Source organism: Vulpes lagopus, chromosome 8 (assembly GCF_018345385.1).
Source record: "Vulpes lagopus strain Blue_001 chromosome 8, ASM1834538v1, whole genome shotgun sequence".
Lineage (NCBI taxonomy): Eukaryota > Metazoa > Chordata > Mammalia > Carnivora > Canidae > Vulpes > Vulpes lagopus.
Window position 1 is genome coordinate 14970459 of NC_054831.1, and position 19926 is coordinate 14990384.

The 19926-nt window shown below is 41.0% G+C and overlaps 1 long non-coding RNA gene across 1 annotated transcript in view; it reads left to right on the forward strand.

The window, feature by feature from the left end:
• LOC121496699 overlaps positions 1–19926 on the forward strand; it is a 64377-nt gene that overhangs the window by 29317 nt on the left and 15134 nt on the right. The window contains exon 2 of the long non-coding RNA XR_005989314.1: positions 15427–15651. This is a non-coding gene — a long non-coding RNA (uncharacterized LOC121496699). The remainder of the gene's footprint in view (positions 1–15426; positions 15652–19926) is intronic.

Sequence of the window (19926 nt, forward strand, 5' to 3'; positions counted from 1 at the left end):
TTGAAGGACATTGAGGCTCCTCCCACAGTTTGGCTATTGTGGACATTGCTGCTATAAACATTGGGGTGCAGGTATCCCAGCATTTCACTATATCTGTATCTTTGTGGTAAATACCTAGTAGTGCAATTGAGAGGAAAGGGGCAAGATGGCAGAAGAGTAGGGGTCCTCAACTTACCTGGTCCCACAAACTTACCTAAATAACTTTCAAAACATCCTGGATACCTACAAATTCAACCTGAGATCTAAAGAGAGAACAGCTGGAATGCTATGGAGTTACTCTGAAGTAGTGCTGATTCCTGTCAGTCCACTTATACATTACTAGACTTGTGGAACCTCTTTGGATGGGCTTATGCCAAGAAAATATGGGGGGGGGGCTGTACAATGTTAACAAAGTTTGTGCAGTTCTGCTGTGAGAGGAGACACAGGGCAGAGGCCCACCAGGAATGGGTGTTTTTGCAGGAGAATGTGGGGTTGGGGCACACTGTTGGTATGTTAGTTAGCAAGTTTTGGCATTGCATTGGTTCCTGCAGGTGTCAGTGTGTCTAGGCTGGGCCCCTCAGGGAGGGAAATGGTGCCCACCAGGATTTTAGTTCCTGAAGAAGTCATCCAAAGATCTCTGCCCCTCTGGCCCATGCTCTCAGATTAGTAAGAAAATCTCCCTGCTGTATACCTTAGGTATTTTTCAAACTGCTGTTTCTATGCTGTATCTCCATGGGGCTGTCTCTTTAAGGGTGGGGACTCAGTTTCTTATTGCTCTCTGGTTCTCCTAGAGATGAGCCCACTGATTTTTAATATTTGAGGTGATAAGCCCCATTGTTTATAAGAACTCACAAAATTATGCCCCTTTGGTTTTCAAAGCCAGAATATGACGGGGATTGTCCATGTCCGTGATGCCAGGTATAGGGTTTGTTCTTCTCCCCTCTCTGCACCCACAGCATCCCTCCCTCTCACAGAAAGTCTTGTAGGCCTCTTTAGTGCCAGCCACATCTCTGACCTTCCTACCCTCTTCAGAGTGACATCTTCTCTAGTTTAGCTGCAGAGAGTCTGTTCTGCCAGTCTTTGGGTCATTTTCTGGGTTATTTACACTGATGTGGGTTTACTTAGTTGTATCCATGGGACAAGGTAAGCTTAGGTCCTCCTACTCCTCCATCTTCCCTAGAAGTCTGTTCAGTTTTGTTTTGGATATCTGTAACAAGTAGTATATTCTGTGGCCTACCTCTAAAGGGAAGATATGTGGTGTTTGGGGATGGGCAGTCATGGGGGCAGTGCTTTTTGTCCCTCTTGTTTGGGTCCCTATGTTGTCTGGATGTCACATCCAAGAACCAACCATTTGTGCTCTGGATCTGGGCCAGCTAAAGGTCTGTTGCCTATCATTAGACATTGAACAATGTGGCTGAGGCCTTGCAAACTAAATGCTACCTGAATGCTATTACCATGAGAATCAGAGAGGCTTATAATCAAGGGGTGCAGGAGGTGGTAGTTTTGTGGAATGGTGACCCAGAGTCCTGATCTTTGTTCTGCTGCTGTGTTGTGGTAAAAGGGTATAAGTGGTACCCGGTAACATCAGTGATGGGGAAGCTAGTGAGTGAATGATGAGGACATTCCAATGTAGTCAGGTGACACTGGATCCCTATCAGTTGTCAGAACAAGAGGCCATTTCGTGAGTTGATGCTTTGGTCTATGTACCATTGGTACTTTGTACCAATGGTACAGTTTGTGGGCATCAGTATGTACCAGTTTGTGGGCAGTGTTGGGGTGATTTCTATCCTGGCTTCTTTAGGCCAAGCACCATCTTTATCATTCCTGTTTTCCTCCAGCCATCTTCCATTCCCAAGTTTTGATGGAGATCATGACAGAAGCTAATTAAAGCAAATATCCAAAATAGTGCAAGTAACTATCTGCAGAATTTTTCAAAGAGGAGCAGGTGGTAAATCTGAGATGGTCTTGAGTTATTTTGACTGACCTCTTGCAGCATTTCACCTTGCCATTCCTTCCATACCCTTCCACACTAGATGTCAGTAACACTGAAAGGTCTTCTGAGGTGGTCCTCAGTCTAGTATGCACTTTGTTTAGCATATATAACAAATATATGTCCTAACTTAGAGTGTAGCATACCGGCTAGAAACAAGGATTTTGGAACCAACCTGCTTGACTTCAAATCCCAGCTCTGACATTTACTAGCTGTGTGATAATGAAGTTACTTAATCTGTCTGGGCCTGTATATTTGGGCCAAGGAGAGTGTTAAACTCATAGTGTTTGTTGTGAAGATTTAGTGAGTTAATACTTGTGTAAGTGAATGAAAGAGGCTTGGTGTGCAGGTAAGTTTGAAAAAAGATCACTGGTATAGGTAGGTGTAGAACAATTCTTCTCAAAATATGGTCCCTGGACCAGCCATATTGGAGTCATAGTAAGGGCAGGATTGGGGAAGGGAACCTGTTAAGTGTGAAGATGCACTTGGACTCTGCTCAGACAGGGAGAACCACCTGTCAACAAGCACTGTAGGTGATTCTTAACTAAAGATGAAGAGCCACTGTAGTAGGCAGAATTTTACAGATACTCCTCCACGCCCAGACAGCTGAACTATGGTTATCAAATACTAATGTGTGTGTTGCTGTGAAAGGATTTTGCAGAAAAAATTGAAGTCCCTAGTCAGATGACCTTAAGATATGGAGATGATCCTGGAGGGCCCAATCTATAGGAATCCCTTTAAAAAAAATTTTTTTTTATTTATTTATTCATGAGAGACACACACACACAGAGGCAGAGACACAGGCAGAGAAAGAGGCAGGCTCCATGCAGGGAGCCCGACGTGGGACTCCATCCCAGGACTCCAGGATCATGCCCCAGGCCAAAGGGAGGCACCCCTATGATAGGAATCCTTTAAAGAGCAGAGAGGATTAATTTGGCAGAAGCATTATCCTAACGATTGCTAGTTTAAAATAGAGAGAGTCATGTGAGAAGGAGAAGAGGTAGCCTGAAGAAAACCAAAGGCTTCTTTCCGGCATCCAGGTGCTACACCACCGAGGAACTGAGTTCTGTCAATCAACTGAATGAAGTTGGAAGCAGTTTCTTCCCCCAGAGTTTTAAGAAAAGAACATAAAGCTACTGACATCTTGATGTCATCCTTGTGAGACCATGAGTAGAGAACCCAGTTGAGCCTGCCAGGACTTCTGACTACTGAACTATGAGATAATAAATAAATGCTATTTTAACTGCTAAGTTTGGGTCAAATTATAGCACAGCTTAAAATTATAACTAAAAAGAAAAAAAAAAGATTACAACTAAAAAGACCACAGGTAGAGTGGGAAGGACATTGGTCTTGGAATAGCTTATTAGAGGTATATTCTCTGGCAGTTACTGAAATGCCTTTTCTTCATCTATAAAGTAGTGACAGTAAATGATACTTCGCAGAATTGTGGTGAAAATGAAGTGAAATGAGATATACAAAAAGCTTTTCTCAGTACAAAACACTTTTCACAGTATAAAAATTCCTGAAGTTTTCATTTCTAAGCAGATTCTCCCCTTTGGAGCTTATTCAAAACACCAGCAAAACAAGCTTCTTTATAAACCAAGGGTGCCTCCAAACAATGGAATTTTTTTTTTATTTGTTATCACACTACTTTTGCAAGATTGCAGGGTTCTTGTCTCATGAAGTTGTAGAATGAATTTCACAGACACAAAAGGGTGAAGTGAAAGTTTAAGTCAAGATGAGAGCAGAAAGGACAGAAAAAGCTCTTTAGAGTGAGAGGGATCCCAAATGGGTTGCCACTGAGGGCCTTCAGTGGAAGTGTCTTATTGAGAACTGACTGGGAAACTTGTGGCCTTGAGACTCTTGTGCCATCTTGGTTTGTCCCCTTATCTCTTGCTCAGCTCTGCGTCGGCATCTCCACCTACCAGGAATAGTCCCAGAGCCTGGTCAGGGGAGTCAGGGGCCTCCTATCTTTCCTGCCTATACCTTAACCCCTTCCTCATTGTACAGGACCTCTGGGCAGAAACAGCTATACTGGGATTGTGAGCAGTGACTGATTGTATACTTTTTAATTAGTGTGGGTTAGGGATAGCACAAGTCCCCAAGGAATCTGTAAGCAAGGCTTTCAGGACCTTGAAGGGCCAGCTGCTGCCATAAGATTACTTTTAAACATTAAGACACTAAGGCAGCCACGAGTTCCTTGAGGAAGGTCATGCTCTGCATGTTTCAGGGACCCATCAGTGGGCTGCAAGCTGTAAGGAGATTTTAAGTTACATTTCCTTTGCCTTTGTTTCCCACATCACTACCACCAGTAGCAACTCCACGCTTGAAGGCATACATGGATCTTGTGTGAATACTTTGATAAATCTTTTGGATAGGAGGGTAGTCGAACATATTAGAGCCCTCAGTGGGGTCTTCCTTACCAAATTAGTGAGCTATTTATTAGGGATGTTTTCAAGTACAGCCCAAACCTGATGGGGTTATGTAAGAAATTATTTTAGATGTACCTCCAAAAGGGGAGCTGGCATGATAACACTGCCAATAGGAAAGGAATTTTAGAGAAAGAATCTACAAGAGAAGAGGCTGGAAGGTCAAGCAATGCACATTTCCATGGTGTGTTAATCACATAGATTGTGATGTGCAGCCTTTCTGTAAATGTCTGATGGGATATTTCATCAGAGTTCTATGTTAATTGCCATGTGAAACCTCCTCCTTCTCTCCACATGAAATCTAAAACGAAATCTGCATGACTTTCTAATGTAATGTTTTGAAAGATATGGTCAAGTACTATACAAAGAGTCAAGTTGGATATAATTAAAGACCCAAAGCTTAGCATGGTGAAGCTAGAAATCTGGTGCAATTCTTGAGTACTCACTATGGGGCAAGTTCTATGTTGGGATATAGGTGCATATACACATGCGTATATGTATCTAGTAGTATGCACATAGATATACTACATACAAAAGTTTATGTCATTACAATAATCTTGCAGGATATTATTATTCCTAGTTAGCAGGAGAAAAAGCTCAGAGATACTAAGTGATGTGTCAATACAACATGGGAGACTGGGATTGGACCCCAGTCCATGTGCTTTCCATTGCACATCACCTGCTTTAAGGATGAAATGAAATATGAGAAAAAGGACTCACTATTTTCTTATTTCATCAATAACTTTCAGAAATTCTGCAGCTAGGGGACATGGGAGGAGTCAAGCCTCAGGTTACTCAGGTCAACTCTCCTACCAGTGTCATTAATCTTAGAAGGGCTTGAGCTGAGAGAGTGAGGCTCACTTGCTGAGTGACATTGTCAGGGTAGTTTGAGGGAAACGTTCCACTTTCTCTCCCTAATACTGTCTAACAGAGGGAAACAAATATCTTCACCTTTCTGCCCTTTGATAGAGAAATCTATGCTTAGAATTTTCAAACAGCAGCTCAAGATACAAATACCCTTTGTCCCACTAATTTATCATTTTCGTAACTCAATAATAGGGCTCTTCCAGCTGGGCCACTGTATTATAATGAAGCATGTCAGAGAGATCTTGAAGCTTAATGAATACAAAGAAATTAAACTCCCAAACCTGCTGATTTGAACAATCACCACTGCCTACCCCATCCCCCTTTTTGGTATATTTCTGAGCCATTAAAGAAACTAATTACTTTCTCTTCCATTTGCCCAATAACTGAGGTCAGACTTGAATGTGTAAGCAATGAATGCCTCACCCCCTTGACTTTGCATCAGCACGGGCAGAAATTACCTCTTGTGGTGAGGAGGGTTTCTCTTCCACCTTTCTTGATAAAGGCATGTAGTATTTTATAGAAACCTTAGGTGGGAACCAGCCTTTATAATAATCATATGACTTAGAGCAAGAAATAATAAATGCCTGAGAATGAAAGGGAAAAGCAGTATTGGATGCCTGTATTGAGCTTCCAGGGGCTGTTGACAGAGCCATTTGCTAAACGGAGGGAAATGATGGCAGGGGGGAGAAAGAAATTAGTGGCGACCGATCAAGGACATGTTGGTGGGAGGGAGGAGGAAGCCAGCTTTCTAGATAACTTGAAGTAATGAGAAGTATCACTTGTGTGGGTGACAGACTCAGTTTCAGGATTGATAGAAACACCATTGGTGGGGCGATGTGGGGAGATCAGTTGGCCAAGAGGAGAGTGCCGGAGGGTGCAGGGGGCCCAGAGCATAGGCTCCATCTTCAGGAAGAACTGGAACACCTCTTGCTTACTTTTGGGGAGAGGTGGGGTAGGTTACTACACATTTTTGTCTTTCCATCTGTAAAGTGGACATAGTCAGTCAGTAGGCTTTTTAGACCAATGCCTACTACATAGTAGGTTGTTAACAAATAATAGGCAGATTTATTATTAAGGTAAATTCCAGTTATTGATGGAAGGCGTGAATCTGAGAGTAAGATTAGAGGATGCCACCACTGAGGACCTCAGCCACGACCCTCATATTGAAGATTCATCAAGTCAGATGATCAGAGTCCCTGAGGGCAGGGGCTTATGACTCCAACTCTCCTTTTTTCTTTTTTTAAAGATTTATTTATTCATTCATGATAGACACACACACACACACACACACACACACACAGAGAGAGAGAGAGAGAGAGAGAGAGAGAGAGAGGCAGAGACACAGGCAGAGGGAGAAGCAAGCTCCATGCAGAGAGCCTGACGGCGGGACTCGACCTTGGGTCTCCAGGATCACACCCCACTCTGAAGGCGGCGCTAAACCACTGAAACAACCGGGCTGCCCTCCAACTCTCCTTTACCCAAATTTTTACAGCTTGGGAATGTTGAGGCAAGGCCAGGGCCGAGACCTGAGAAGGCTGCCAAGGGTTACAAGGACACTGGTCTTGGATCTAATAGTTGTAACACCAACTTTTCTTCCAACTCAGTATGGGAGTTTGAGAAAGTCATTTCATCATCTATAAAAAATAGGGAAAAAGAGACTGAACTAGCTACCTTCTTAATCTCTTACAGCTGTAATATTGAGAATTGAGAATTCCAAGTATAGAAGACAAGGTTCCTAAAAGAAGTTGTGTTTCATTCCTTCCTGCTGAGGTGCCCTGTACCATCCCATCAGGTTCTCATTTGATCCCAGCACACTCAGTGGGTATGAGGGCTCTTCCTGAACTCAATGTTTCTTGCTTTCCCACCTCCAAATGTCCATTCAGAGACCCCAGCTGTCCCTAATGTCCCATAGTCAATTGCTCTGAGGAAAGAGGGAGGTTAGATGCCTCCAGCCAACTTTTAATCATAGATGGCAGACGTCGAAGCTCCAGATGTCTGAATGCTTTTCATCTTTACTAACCTGCTGCTCACACCCAGCAACTCTCTCACCTGACCTGAATGATCTATACATCTGTCACCTGCCACAGTAAGCCAGAGGCCGAGCTGCAGTTTCCATTTGTGCCACTTCATATCAAACACATTCTAGTTCTTTTTTGCAATAATAAACTTATTTACTAAAAGGATTCTTATCCCATGGAATGCCACTCCTACGCTACCTCTCCCACAACCCACAGCTTTTCCCTCTTCCTATTACAGAGTTTCCCTAATGCCTTGGGTGAAATCAGGTTCTGTCCCTTCTACTTGGCCTTCTGGAGGACTGTGGTTTCCTTTAATGAAGCTTGCACTGATGAATTTGGACAAGAGTCAAAGACTAATAAAGTTGAAGGGTTTCTGTGGGAAAATAGCCTCTGATTTCCCACTCCTCCCTTCTGAACTTCAGAGCACAGGTCCGTACTACTCTCTTCCATAGCTGGGGTGCATCAAATCCAAACGGGATTTCACATAGGTTCCTGGAAAAGATTTCTAAATTTATTTCTAAATTTATTTGTAAATTATTTATTTAAAAGATTTTATTTATTTATTCATGAGAGATGCAGAGACAGAGGCAAAGACATAGGCAAAGGGAGAAGCAAGCTCCATGCAGGGAGCCTGATGTGGGACTCGATCCCAGGATTCCAGGATCATGCCCTGAGCCAAAGGCAGATGCTCAACCGCTGAGCCACTCAGGCATCCCATTTCTAAGTTTATTTAATGTATCATGATGTACTTCTGTAGCTAGCACTGACCCCAAGATGCTGAGAAAGAAGCCTATGTCTAGGCAAAGAAAGTGTCACTGATCTCCATTACTTAATTTGTGTTCTTGAAATAAGGATAACTGACTAAGGTGCTAGGTTAAGAGAAGGGTCTGGCTCTTAAGGAAGTAATCTCATCAGTTGTCCTCCTCTCCAGACCCCGTTTGGTCAGGGAACCTTCAAGGTAGAGGGCGGAGTGGAAAGAGGACATCTATTAACCCTCAGTTGTAGTACTAGATACTTTACACCACTAGTGGAAAACAGTCTCCATAGGGCCAGGAAGATAATACAAATAAACTGGCCTTCAGTATAGGTGGGACAATAAGGAAAGATGGGGACTGAGGAGATCTGGAGAAAATAAGCCCTAGATACAGAAAGTTGTTACTCCTTACCTTTAACTGCTCAGTCTTTTGGGGAAGAGATAGATAGAAGCTTAACAGATTTTTCAATTTTTCAAGAGAATACAGAAATAAAGACTTCCAAATTTGAAATATAAATAATTGGCAAATAATTTAAAAACTAGGAAACATCGTGTCATATTCTGTAAGACCAGTAAAATATATCTCCTGGCCAGGTATGACCCAAAGATTTCTAGTTTTCAACCTTTGCTTTATATGCTTGACCTTAATATTTTCAACAATCCCTAGAAGGTGGACTTTATTACGTCATTTTACAGTGGTGAAACTTAAGGTCAAGAATGTCAAGGACACACACACACACACACACACACACACAAAAGAATGTCAAGGACATTTCCTGGAGTCATACAGCTTAGGAAGTGGTAGAGAAGGGACTCAGAAATATGCCTGCCTGTCTCCTCTTCCAGGGAGGAGCCCATCTGGAGGTCTGCTTGGCTGCTCCCTGCCACTGTGCTAAGTTGCACAGAATCAGGCAAGCCTGAATGTTTCCTCTCTCCTTTCCTTCTTCACACACTTCAAGGCTTTCTAGGACTTTATGAATCTTCTTACGAATTTGCCAAATTTGACCCGCAAGTATTTGAGAACTCCAAAAGCATCTGTAGAAAAATGTACTTGTTTCTGAGTCATTGTGTTTGCTATGGCTCCTTCAAATGTGGTTTTTTAAGTCTCAAATAATGTCATTTTTATTTCCTTTTTAACCTTATTTTTTTGAAATAAGATATAATTCCCTTATTTTTACTTAAAGGGAATAAAATCAAATTTCCAGATTTTCAAGTCAACAAATACACATAGAATTGAACTAGTTTCTCTTGGTTAACCAACTAGATTTGGAAGTTGAAGGGGGTTGAGGAATTGGGTTTTTTTTTTTTTGAGCCTGTATAATACTGTGAAATGGGAATTATTGGATTCTTTTTACAGATGAGGAAATTGAGGTCAGAACATTTAAGTTATATGCCCAAGGTCTCTCAATACCCAAGGTCACACAATGCCCAAGTGAGAGCCAGAATATAGATTGTCTAACTCCAAATCCCATAGTCTTTGCTCTGCACTGTACTAATACTGAATATTACAATAAGTTTGTCTGTGCTAGCAATGATAACAGAATATCTGAGGAATTATACTTTTGAGTAGTGTTATTTCACTGAGTCAGACAAAAGAAAGTAAAATATGCTCTGGATTTAACAATATAATAGGGGGTTTATAAACACAGAACCCAAAGCAGGAGGAAGCGAATCTCACCCTAACCCTCCTTGAAATCAATGCCATTATTCTCTAAAAAAATTGTCAATAATACATGGAAGGAACACAAAATAACATGTACTATTTCACAAAAGTGAATGAGTCTGCAATCATATAATTCCATACAGTCCTTTATGCTCTTCTTTTCTATATTTTATAATTATATATACTATAAACCCTATGATTGACTGCTACTGTTTTTGCTTTAAAAAGTCAAAAGTCTTTTATGTATATCATCTATGGTGTATATATATATGTCAGTTTAGAACTTTATCCAGTGAATATACCCTTCATATTTATATACATGAAACATATATATAATGCATAAATACATATATGTATCTCAAATACATTTAGATTTGTGTACATAATTACATTTAATATGTAATACATAGCTTATATTTATATATAATACATATATTCAGTATAAAATATAAGTATATATGTTAACAAATAGATATACAATGTGTTTACATATAAATATATAATTATATATTTATACAGAAGTATATAAAAACTGAAAGACATTTATTGGATAGACTTCTAAGTTGACTTTTTTTTTTTCTTTTAGTACTTTGTGCCATTTGACTGCCTCTTGTTGACAGTCTTTCTGGAAAAATGTTAATCATCTTTTCATCATTGTTCTTCCAGATGCATTGTGTCCTTCTTTTTGGCCTACTTTTTATATTTTATTTTAGGCTGTTTGGTTACTGTGTACCTAGCTGTGGTTTTCTTTGTAAGTACCCTGCTTAGAATTTATTGGCCTTCTGGGATCTGTGAGTTGATGTCTTTCAGCAATTTATTGCCCATTGTTCCTGAAATATTTCTGCTGCCCCAAAGTCTTCCTTCTTCCCTCTGGGATTCCACTTGTATGTTGAAAACTTGCTCTTCTACAACATGTCTAGGATGTTCTGTTCTATTTCTTACTCACTCATTTTTGTTTTTGTGTTTCAGTTTAGACATTTTCTGTCGATGTATCTTTAAGTTTATTGGCCCTCTCCTACTCTGTGTTCAGTATTTTGCAAACCCATTTTATAAATTCCATATTTGTGATGCTATATTTCTAGCATTGACATTTGTTTCTTTTTTCTTTTTGTAGCTTCCATGTCTCTTACTTTTCCCATTCTTCACACATGTATTTACCTTTCTACTAGATCCTTTAGCATTTTTTCCATAATTATTTTAAAGCCTCTCTCCAATGATCACTCCAACACCTAGGCCATCTCTGGCACTGCTTCTATTGACTGTTTCCTGTCTTGACTTTGAATTACATTTCCTTGCCTTGTTGTGTTCTCATAACACACAAACAGGGACTGACAACTGAAGCCAATAGTGTTTGCTTCTGTAACGCTACACTCTTGTTTTTCTGTTCTACCTTAAGAGTGAGGGCTAAGTCAATCTGATGTGGTTTAGCCTGGGTCAAAATGGGTCTCAGCTTTGTAACCCTTTTGATTTCACTCAGTTCCCCCACTAGAGTCCAATACCTTGAGAACAGGATGGGTGTTTTCTTTTCATTAGGAATTAAGATCTCACAACTGGTGAGATTCTGGAAATTTGCTCTGATTCACAGCTGAGCCACCAGCTTTCAGATACATGGGAAATTTCTCCAGTTTTATAGCTGAATGGAAAGTTTTGAGTCATTAGTGACTTTTGTCTGCCATCAAATCTTACTTGCTGTTCTCTGTGCTTTGGAAGTTTGCATTCAACTCCGTGGCCATTCTCTGAGGCTTTGAAGGTCTTGGGAAAGCCTGGAATGCCTTGGGAGCTCTCTCTTCTTAGTTCATTCCAGTTTGTGTTTTCAGTCTTCTGAGAGTATTTAGAACTTTTATTTATTTATTTATGATTGTTTAGGTGGAAGCAAAGATCTCATAAATTTTTTCATCTATATCAAAAAAGCAGGACTATTTTGATTACTGGTATTATTGCTGTTGGTGTTGTTGTTGGTGGTGATGGCAGTGGTGTGTGTGTGTGTGTGTGTGTGTGTGTGTATCTGTGTGTGTTTGAAAGTGTTATCTATGAAAGCAGGATTTATGTCTAATAAGCTTGGCCTCTGCAGTGTCTAGATACATGACATATATTTTTTCTGTTGTTGTCCCAGATAATTTTATCCTTGTAGGTCATGCTATCTGGTCACAACTCTCATGACCCTCCTGTTCTGCAAATAGCTTTTGACACTCCTTCGTGTACCTCCCACCTCCTTGTTACTCATTTTAAAATTTGGCAGCTAAATTAGGTATGGCCAAGAAGAAATGGTCTTTTTTCTCCTTCCCTCTTGTGTGTACACACACATAAAAACACATACACAAAAATGCACATTCACTGGGACAATAGAACAATTAATCTACTTTTGGAATATGACTTGAGTCAGTGTTTTGGTGCTTTTCCCACTGACATGTAAAATTAGCTCCTGTAGCATGTCAACAAAGTGTCTCACCATATACCAAATTTTTTAACACATTTAGAAAGAGTCAGGAAAAAGATAATTCAGAATCTGAAAAAAGTGAACAGGGAAAAACTGACTTTTAACTCTTTCCTTGAAAATATCTTAAGGCATGGAGGACCAATCTCAGCATTACATCCAGTCTTTATCCCAGGGGATATGGCTGGTAAAAGGACAGCCAGAAATGAGCTAGTAGATCTTTTGGAAGGGCTCTGAGCCAAGAATGTCAACTGTGGAAAGAGGGGAGGCAAGAATGTAGTTCCATGGCAAGTGACTGGAAACAAGTGAGGGATAGGAGGGGAGGTGAAGAGGGCATCTGATGTAGTTGGGCCAACAGTGACTTCCCAGCTCAGAACTGAGGGCTCTGATTATTTTGTATTGGAAGGCACCATTTTCCATAAAACATTAACACTTCACTACTCAGTTCAAATAATTTAATTTCAGCTTGATGCAATTCAATTCAATCCAACTGAAATATTAAACATATATTAGGTAACTACTATATGTCTAATGCTGTGTTAGTCACTGTGATGATTGCAGAAAAAGGAATGTACAAAATAGCTCTGTTCTCAAGATTATGAGTGTAACTCCACTGTCAAAATGAAGACTACTCATTATTCAACTAAAATTAGAGAACAAAATAGGAGAACTGGACTGAAAGTCAGATCGAGGTTTAAATTCTAGATCAGCAATTTTGCTGACCAGGTCATTTACTTTTTCTGTACCTTACTTTCTTCCTCTGAAAAATGAGGGATTGTAAGAGATCAGTGGTTCTCAAACTTATTGTATTTAATATCCCCTTTTATAACAAATACTTTGTAATGCCTCATTTGCCAAATTGAAATGAAATTTGCAGATGTTATAACACACTTATATACATAATAAAAATCAGTATAATGCCCTAACTATAATGCAAATGAGAAATAAAAAGCAAATATTTTAAAATAAATAATATCTACTTCAAAAGGTAAATTTTCAGAAACAGCTACAATAGAATATGCAATGAAGTAGTCAGATAGTTGTACCTGCTTATAATGAATGTATGTGGGTTCAAGAAAAGTGAGTTCAGAAGTTCTTCTGTGCAAGAAGTACATCAAATAAAAGAGCAGAGGTATAAACACATATTCTAGGACTAGGTAACTAGTAACAGACCAGGCTTATTTGTGCATGAAATGAGAGAGAGAGAGAGAGAGAGAGAGAGAGAGAGAGGAATAGCTTTAATTGAAGCAGGGGAAACATACCAATTCAAATTACAGGCTGTTGAGGTAGAGAAAATGAGGAAGCGTGTTATGTCTCACAAATGAGCTTATCTTTATTTATAAATATAGTGTCAAAATGATGTCTGATGTTGTGACATGGGATGGGATAGCAACGAGGCATCATGGAAAGCATCTTTTGTGTGAAATCTTGCCACATGTCAAGGCATGCATTCAGCCTCTGGGTGTCCAGTGGCACACTCAAGGCTTATATAGGACATGAGGCAGTTCTCTGCCATGTAGGACTGTCCTCAGTATTGCAGAACCTTTCAGATTTCCTTTCTCTTTCCACCACCTACTACCACTGCTTTATAATTATTATGAGAGCAGAAAGTACCCCCATAAAATTTCAAAATACCTCCTATTTAAGTGGTCCTTAACATGTTTGAAGTTCCACCAGCCTACTATTTTAATAATTCAGAGCAAAATAAGTGGAATGCATAATAAGCTTAATGACAAGACATGATGGGGAAGATCAGTGAGAACAGACCACCTGGATGAAAGAAGAAGACCTTGAATTGATTGAGAAGAATGACTAGAATTTGGCTAGCGAGGGCAGTTTATTCCAACATTTCATTGTGTTGATAAACAGAATAATCAAGGTCGCAAGGAAGGCCCTTAAACCATGGAAGTATTGGTAATTTGACAATTCTTGAGCCTGCCCTTCATGTAACTTCAATGCATGTGTGGCTCCTGCATGATGCCTACATGTTCATTACACCAGATCAAAAATTGAAAGAAGCTCAATGCACTTTAAAGGAAATATGCTGCATTCATTAGCATTCCACAATTTTAGACTTTTCTTGAATTCAAATTGAGTTTAAAATGGCAGTGATTCTGAATTACAGAGGTTTCAGCTCAGCCAAAGAGAGATTTTCAAAAACAGTCACATGGAGCCAGGTGCAGGGAAGAGGTTCCAACAACAATGCTTAGAGAGTTGTCCCAGACATTCGGGGTGCCTTGACTCTTACTGATTTGTGAAGGGTCTGTGAGAGTATCTATCCTGCAAATACAAAGCCCTCTTCCTTCTGCCTGACACTTCATTGAATTCCTTGTGGATGGTGCTAAGGTTTAGGCTTTGAGAGCAGCTTGGGAACCTTTTTGAGTTACAGAGAATTTTGATACTTCTTAAGTCTGAAGATATATGTCATCCCACCCAAGTGCATTGATAGCTGAGAGACAACAAAAGCTGAGACGTGCCTGTTGGTCAGCACTTGAGGAACAGCTATGGGCAGCGGGCACAGTGGAAAAGTGATAAAAAGCTTATAGCAGAAGCTTTGCTGCCTTGGCAGTGAGGCCAGAGAGAAGGGTATGAAAACCAGCCCCTTGTGGCATGGTGGACTTCATAACCTTGTGTCCTCTCCTAAGATGTAACAGGCAGGGTTGGTTCAACAGGCAGTATGACAGATCAGGATCCGGCAATGTCAGGGGAATCTGGGTCTTACGTATCTTCCCTCAGGTGGCTCTTTAATACTAAATGGGGTATCTGTGAGAACAGGGGGATAAAAGGAGGGAGGGATATATAGAATGTAGTAAACATGTAAAAAAGGCAGGTTCTGGAGGACATAATGGGACAGGACAAGAAGGAGCATTGCTCTTCAGAGTCAGACCAGTAATCAACTGGTTGGGCCTGCTCACTCACTCTATGTCTGAGTAGCCACCTGGGCTCCACACGACAGGCCTCTACCCACCTCACCAGCCTTCACACACTCCATGCTCTCTGCGCCTTGCCACGTGTCCTTTCTCCTGGTTCTTCAAACGCTCTTTGCTCCTTTGAACCATTTGCTTCACATTACTGGTCCCTCAGTCTGGAAGGTTTCCAGCCTTTACCTCAGGTCAGGCCAAGTCTTTTCCCTGGCTAACTCCTACTCAGGAAGTACATGGCATACCCCAGAGAGTAAATGAGGAAAGCTCAGTGGAGGGACTTGGGGGAAAGGTGGGTGGCGTTAGGGGCACCAACAAGGCATGGTGAAGCAGCAGGAACTGGAAAAATGGGCAGTTTTTGTTTCCTACAGGCCTAAAGCAGCAACAGGAGGAGCAGGTGCAGGCATTTGGTGAGAGCTGGGCTGTGGACTGAGGTTCCCAGAAAGCAGCAGTCACTGCCAGAACAGCTTCTGGACACCAGGAAGCCAGAGAACAAACAGAAGCACTAAAGGAAAACTAGAACCTTCCCAGACAGAGTGACAGCCAGAAACCACAGGAAGGAGACCACTGCCTCACTTCTACCTTTTAAATCTCATGTAAGTGGCAAAATTGAATTTATAGCCAGACTCATGGCTGTAAGGGATTCTGGAAAATATGGTTGGATGAGAACGCCCGTGTAGGTCCCTCCCCGCTTCCATCCTAACCCCTTCTAGCTCTTACATAGTTCTCATTCTCCCCTGATCTAGATCTCTGCTCATGCTTCCTTCCCAGGGAGGCCCCTCCTCTCCTGCATATGAGGTGATGCCCATCACTCTCCATTTTCATATCTTACTCTGGGGACTTCATCATTCTTATCATTCATCACCTGAAATTAAAACCTATTCATTTACTCTTTTTCTCTTCATGCCAGCGTGTAGCCCATGTGAGCAGGTGCTGTTTTTATTTTTCTCAGTCTCCTTGTGTTCATTGTCTGTTTTTCAGTAGATACTTGTTGAAAGAATGCTGAATGAATAAACCAGGAGCAGTTTCAGGCCAGATGTTGAAGGACCAGTATGAGACACACTGGGAACTAGAGGTTTTGTTTTAGTAGAGACAATGCTGGAAGGGACTCAGGGCAGAGAATGCTTGTGATGCTAATGATTTCAAAGTAGTCATTCTGGTAGTAGTCAGAGAGGGAAGCAAAGGTAGACAGCTGGTCAGAAGGGCAGTCGTCACCACTCAGTTGAGTGGGCCATCTTGGTTGCAGACACTCTGCTGGGCCCATAGCAGGGGTGTAAGTGGTATGGGGAAGCTGGTAAACCCTGCAAGTATAAAACGCCTAATCCCTGTTCCCCTAGGAGCCAGAGATCTGTTTGGGGACATTAGAGGAGCATGCACAAAATGTGTGGAACACATTGAGAAGTACAAATCAACACAGCAGGAGTACACAGATCCCCAGAATACCCTCAAGAAAGGAAGAGCTGGCTTGGAGAATAGTTGACGCAGAGGACTCCCTGGAAGTGATAGGATGAGTGATGTACCAGCAGAAAATCCAAGCTAGCCAGGAATGCAAGAAAATGCCTAGGAACTAGTTGGAAAGGCACTGCTTGGAGGAATAAAATACATTCCTTTTCAAACTCATTGAATAGACACCTGAATAATCCAAATCCAGTGCAATTTTCTGATGAGATTGGGTGCGTTCAGGGTGGTATGGCCATAGACCAGTACAATTTTCTGAGTGCTCTTGTCCTTCCCTCTAAAGCATGTTACTCTGGGATCACATCTTCCTGTTTGCAATGCTCTGTCCTTGTCTTGAATCTCCATCTCCGCTCTTCTTCCTTCTCCAGTAGGGATTACATCTTTTGCCTCATTTTTTACTTCCTCCTTATAGCCTCTCACAAATGAATGGTTAGCTCCCATGGCTGCTTTTGTGAATAGGAACCCCAAACCCACCACCTGCCTCCCAAACTTGAACCAATTTTACCAGGAGTTCTTCTAGCATACTCCACTATGAAGGATGATCTAAAATCAAATCATCTTTCTCCCCTGTGACAGTTAATTATACATGTTAACGTGGCTGGCCTATGGTGCACACTTGTTTGGTCAAATACCAGTCCAGGTGTTGTGAAGATATTTTTAAAGTGTGATTAACATTTAAATCAGAGAACTTTGCACATTACAGTTTACCCTTCTTTTTGTGGGTGGGCCTCATCCAATTAGTTGAAGGTCTTAAGAGAAAAGTCTCTTAAGAGAGAAGTTATCTACACATGAATAGCCTATGTTTGTGTTTCCCCAGAGAACCATGGCTAATGTATTCCCAGCAGCTCTGGCCTGCCTTCACTATTCCTGGTGTGACAGTGTCATCACTCTTGATGACTCTTCTCCCCCCCGCTCACCCCAACATCTAAGCATCACCAGATCTTGTCAATTCTACCTCCTAAACTTATTTCAAATCCTCCCTTTTATATTTTTATGACAAAGTCTATAAAAGTCACTGTGCTCTCTAGCTAAGCCTATAACTCTAGCTACCCATCAGGTCACCCTGCAATCCCTCTTACCTCCTCCAATCCATATAGCAGTGGTCCTTCTAAATAATACGCCTGAGCTTATGATTTTCTACCTAAAGCCATTCAATTCTTTCCCTTGGTCCCAGTGATAAAATAGAAATTCATTAATGCTGATTAAAAGGCCCCGGATACTATAGCTCCAGCTCCATATCTCAAACCATCTCCGTTCTTATCTAACCGCCACCAATTTGCTCTACTTCCTGAAGAAGCCATGATCTATCATGCCTCAGGGCATTTGCACAGGCTACTCCCTGGCATGGTACACAACCTGCCACATCTTTCCTCTTACTAACTCCTACTCATCATTCAGCTATCATTTCCTTCAGAAATTTTTTCTGACTCCTCTTGTCTAGGTTAGTTTCTGCTCCCACATGATTTCACCACAGTTATCATTGTATTATTATCAACTTGATGACAATATTTAGCATTGTACTAGTTTACCTATTTGATTTTTTTATATATCTCCCCATAAACTGGTATTGGATCTTGCTTACTACATATTACATCCCCAGTGCCTAGTACATAGTAAGTGCTCACCAGTTTTATTGAGTGAATGCATGTGTAAATAATTTCCACCTACCTAATTTTTCCATCTGTCTGTTTTAAGCACCACTACCCATACAAAACCCATTACTGGGCCTATTCAGTGTCTTACCAATTTCTTGGTCTCTATCTCTCTTTTACACTGCTGCATGCTCTGTTACAACCCTTCTGATTGAAGCTTTTGGCAACTTGCCATGTCTCCTGGTATTCTGGGCATTCCATGAGATGATTATTCATTCCTCAGCCCCACATTCTAGCCCCATGAATCTACTGACCATTTCCCATCTTTTCTCCCCATGTAGTGGTTTTCATCAAGTTGCCTCTGCTTGGAAATAAATGCCTATCTAGTCTCTGAACTCCCTTCACCCTCTTCTTTAGATTGGAATTGATTACTCTTTCCTCTAAACACTACCTGATTTACATAATAGAAAGAGCAGATATTACATCTCGCACAAGCTACTTCATTTTGGGGATTTTCATATTCTTGCCAATAAATGAGACTAATGATATCTATATCATCATAATAATAGCTTTCACTGATCTAGTTCTTGCATGTGCTATGTGCTGGGTAGCCTTCTAAGCACTCTCTCTATGTTAATTTATTTAATCATTACACCTAACCCCTTTTACAGGTAGAATGGAGGCAGAGAGAAGTTAAGTAGCTTCCCCAATGCCACAGAACCGAGGGCAGCAGAGCTGAGAATCAACCTGGTAGCCTGGGTCCAGGTCTGTGCTCTCAGTCACGCTGCCTCATGGAAGAGAATAGTGAGGTAGTTGATGAAGATGCTTAGTACAGAATGCAGCTCCAGCAGACACTGAGAGGGATTCTATAGGCCCTGGAGTCATGTGGGCTTGAGAGTGATTCTGCTAATTAGGAGCTGGTTGACTCTGAATTGCTTATTTATCTAAGCCTTAGTCACCTAATCTAAAAACTAGCATATTGCTTGTATTTATCCCACAGGATTGTTCTGCAGATTAGAACACACACACACACACGCTCACATACATGCACAACATGGAATATTCTTGGAATAGTACTTGGCACATAGCTAAATCTTATAAATGCGTATTTTTATAATATAGCAAAATCATCATTGCTATTTTATCACATTCTGCTTTCTGTTGTAGTTATTAGTGTGTTCAACTTTAATCCCTTCTTAAGATTGTAATCTTTCTGTTCATGGCATATGACTTAAACTCTTGTACGATGTTTGCTAGCTGAATGAATAGATGATCCTTTCATTGTGATTCATTTAAAAGATTATTGAAGGACTGGCGAACTGACAAGGTAATGGGGATTTTTGGTCAAGAAAAAATTCCCTAAAATGGAAGTAGCTATGATGTCAATTCTTCCCTACTCTACCTTTCTTTCTTCCCTCTCTCTCTCCTTCCCTTCCTTCCTTTATCTTCCTTCCTTTCCTCCCTCCTCCCTTCCTTCTTTTCTTCCCTGCTCTACCTACCATTCCTACTCAAAGAGTAAAAGGCAGGAAGGCTAGGGCTTTCCTCTTTTCATTCTCTTGAAGCAGGATGTATAATATTCATCATGTAACTGGGTCTGAAGGAGTCAGATTCTTCCCTCCAGTGAAAAAATGTCATTAATGCTTTCAACTCAAAAGTGTCTCTTGGTATCTACATATCATATATAGCCTAGTGTAATGGGGCATAGAAGCAGTAAGGAATTTTGGAAAGAATCAGAGCTTTGGAGGAATGTAGTCGGAGCCCTGACTCATCATTGACAGATTGATTTTGGGAAAATCATGTAAACAAAGGGTGTCTCATTTC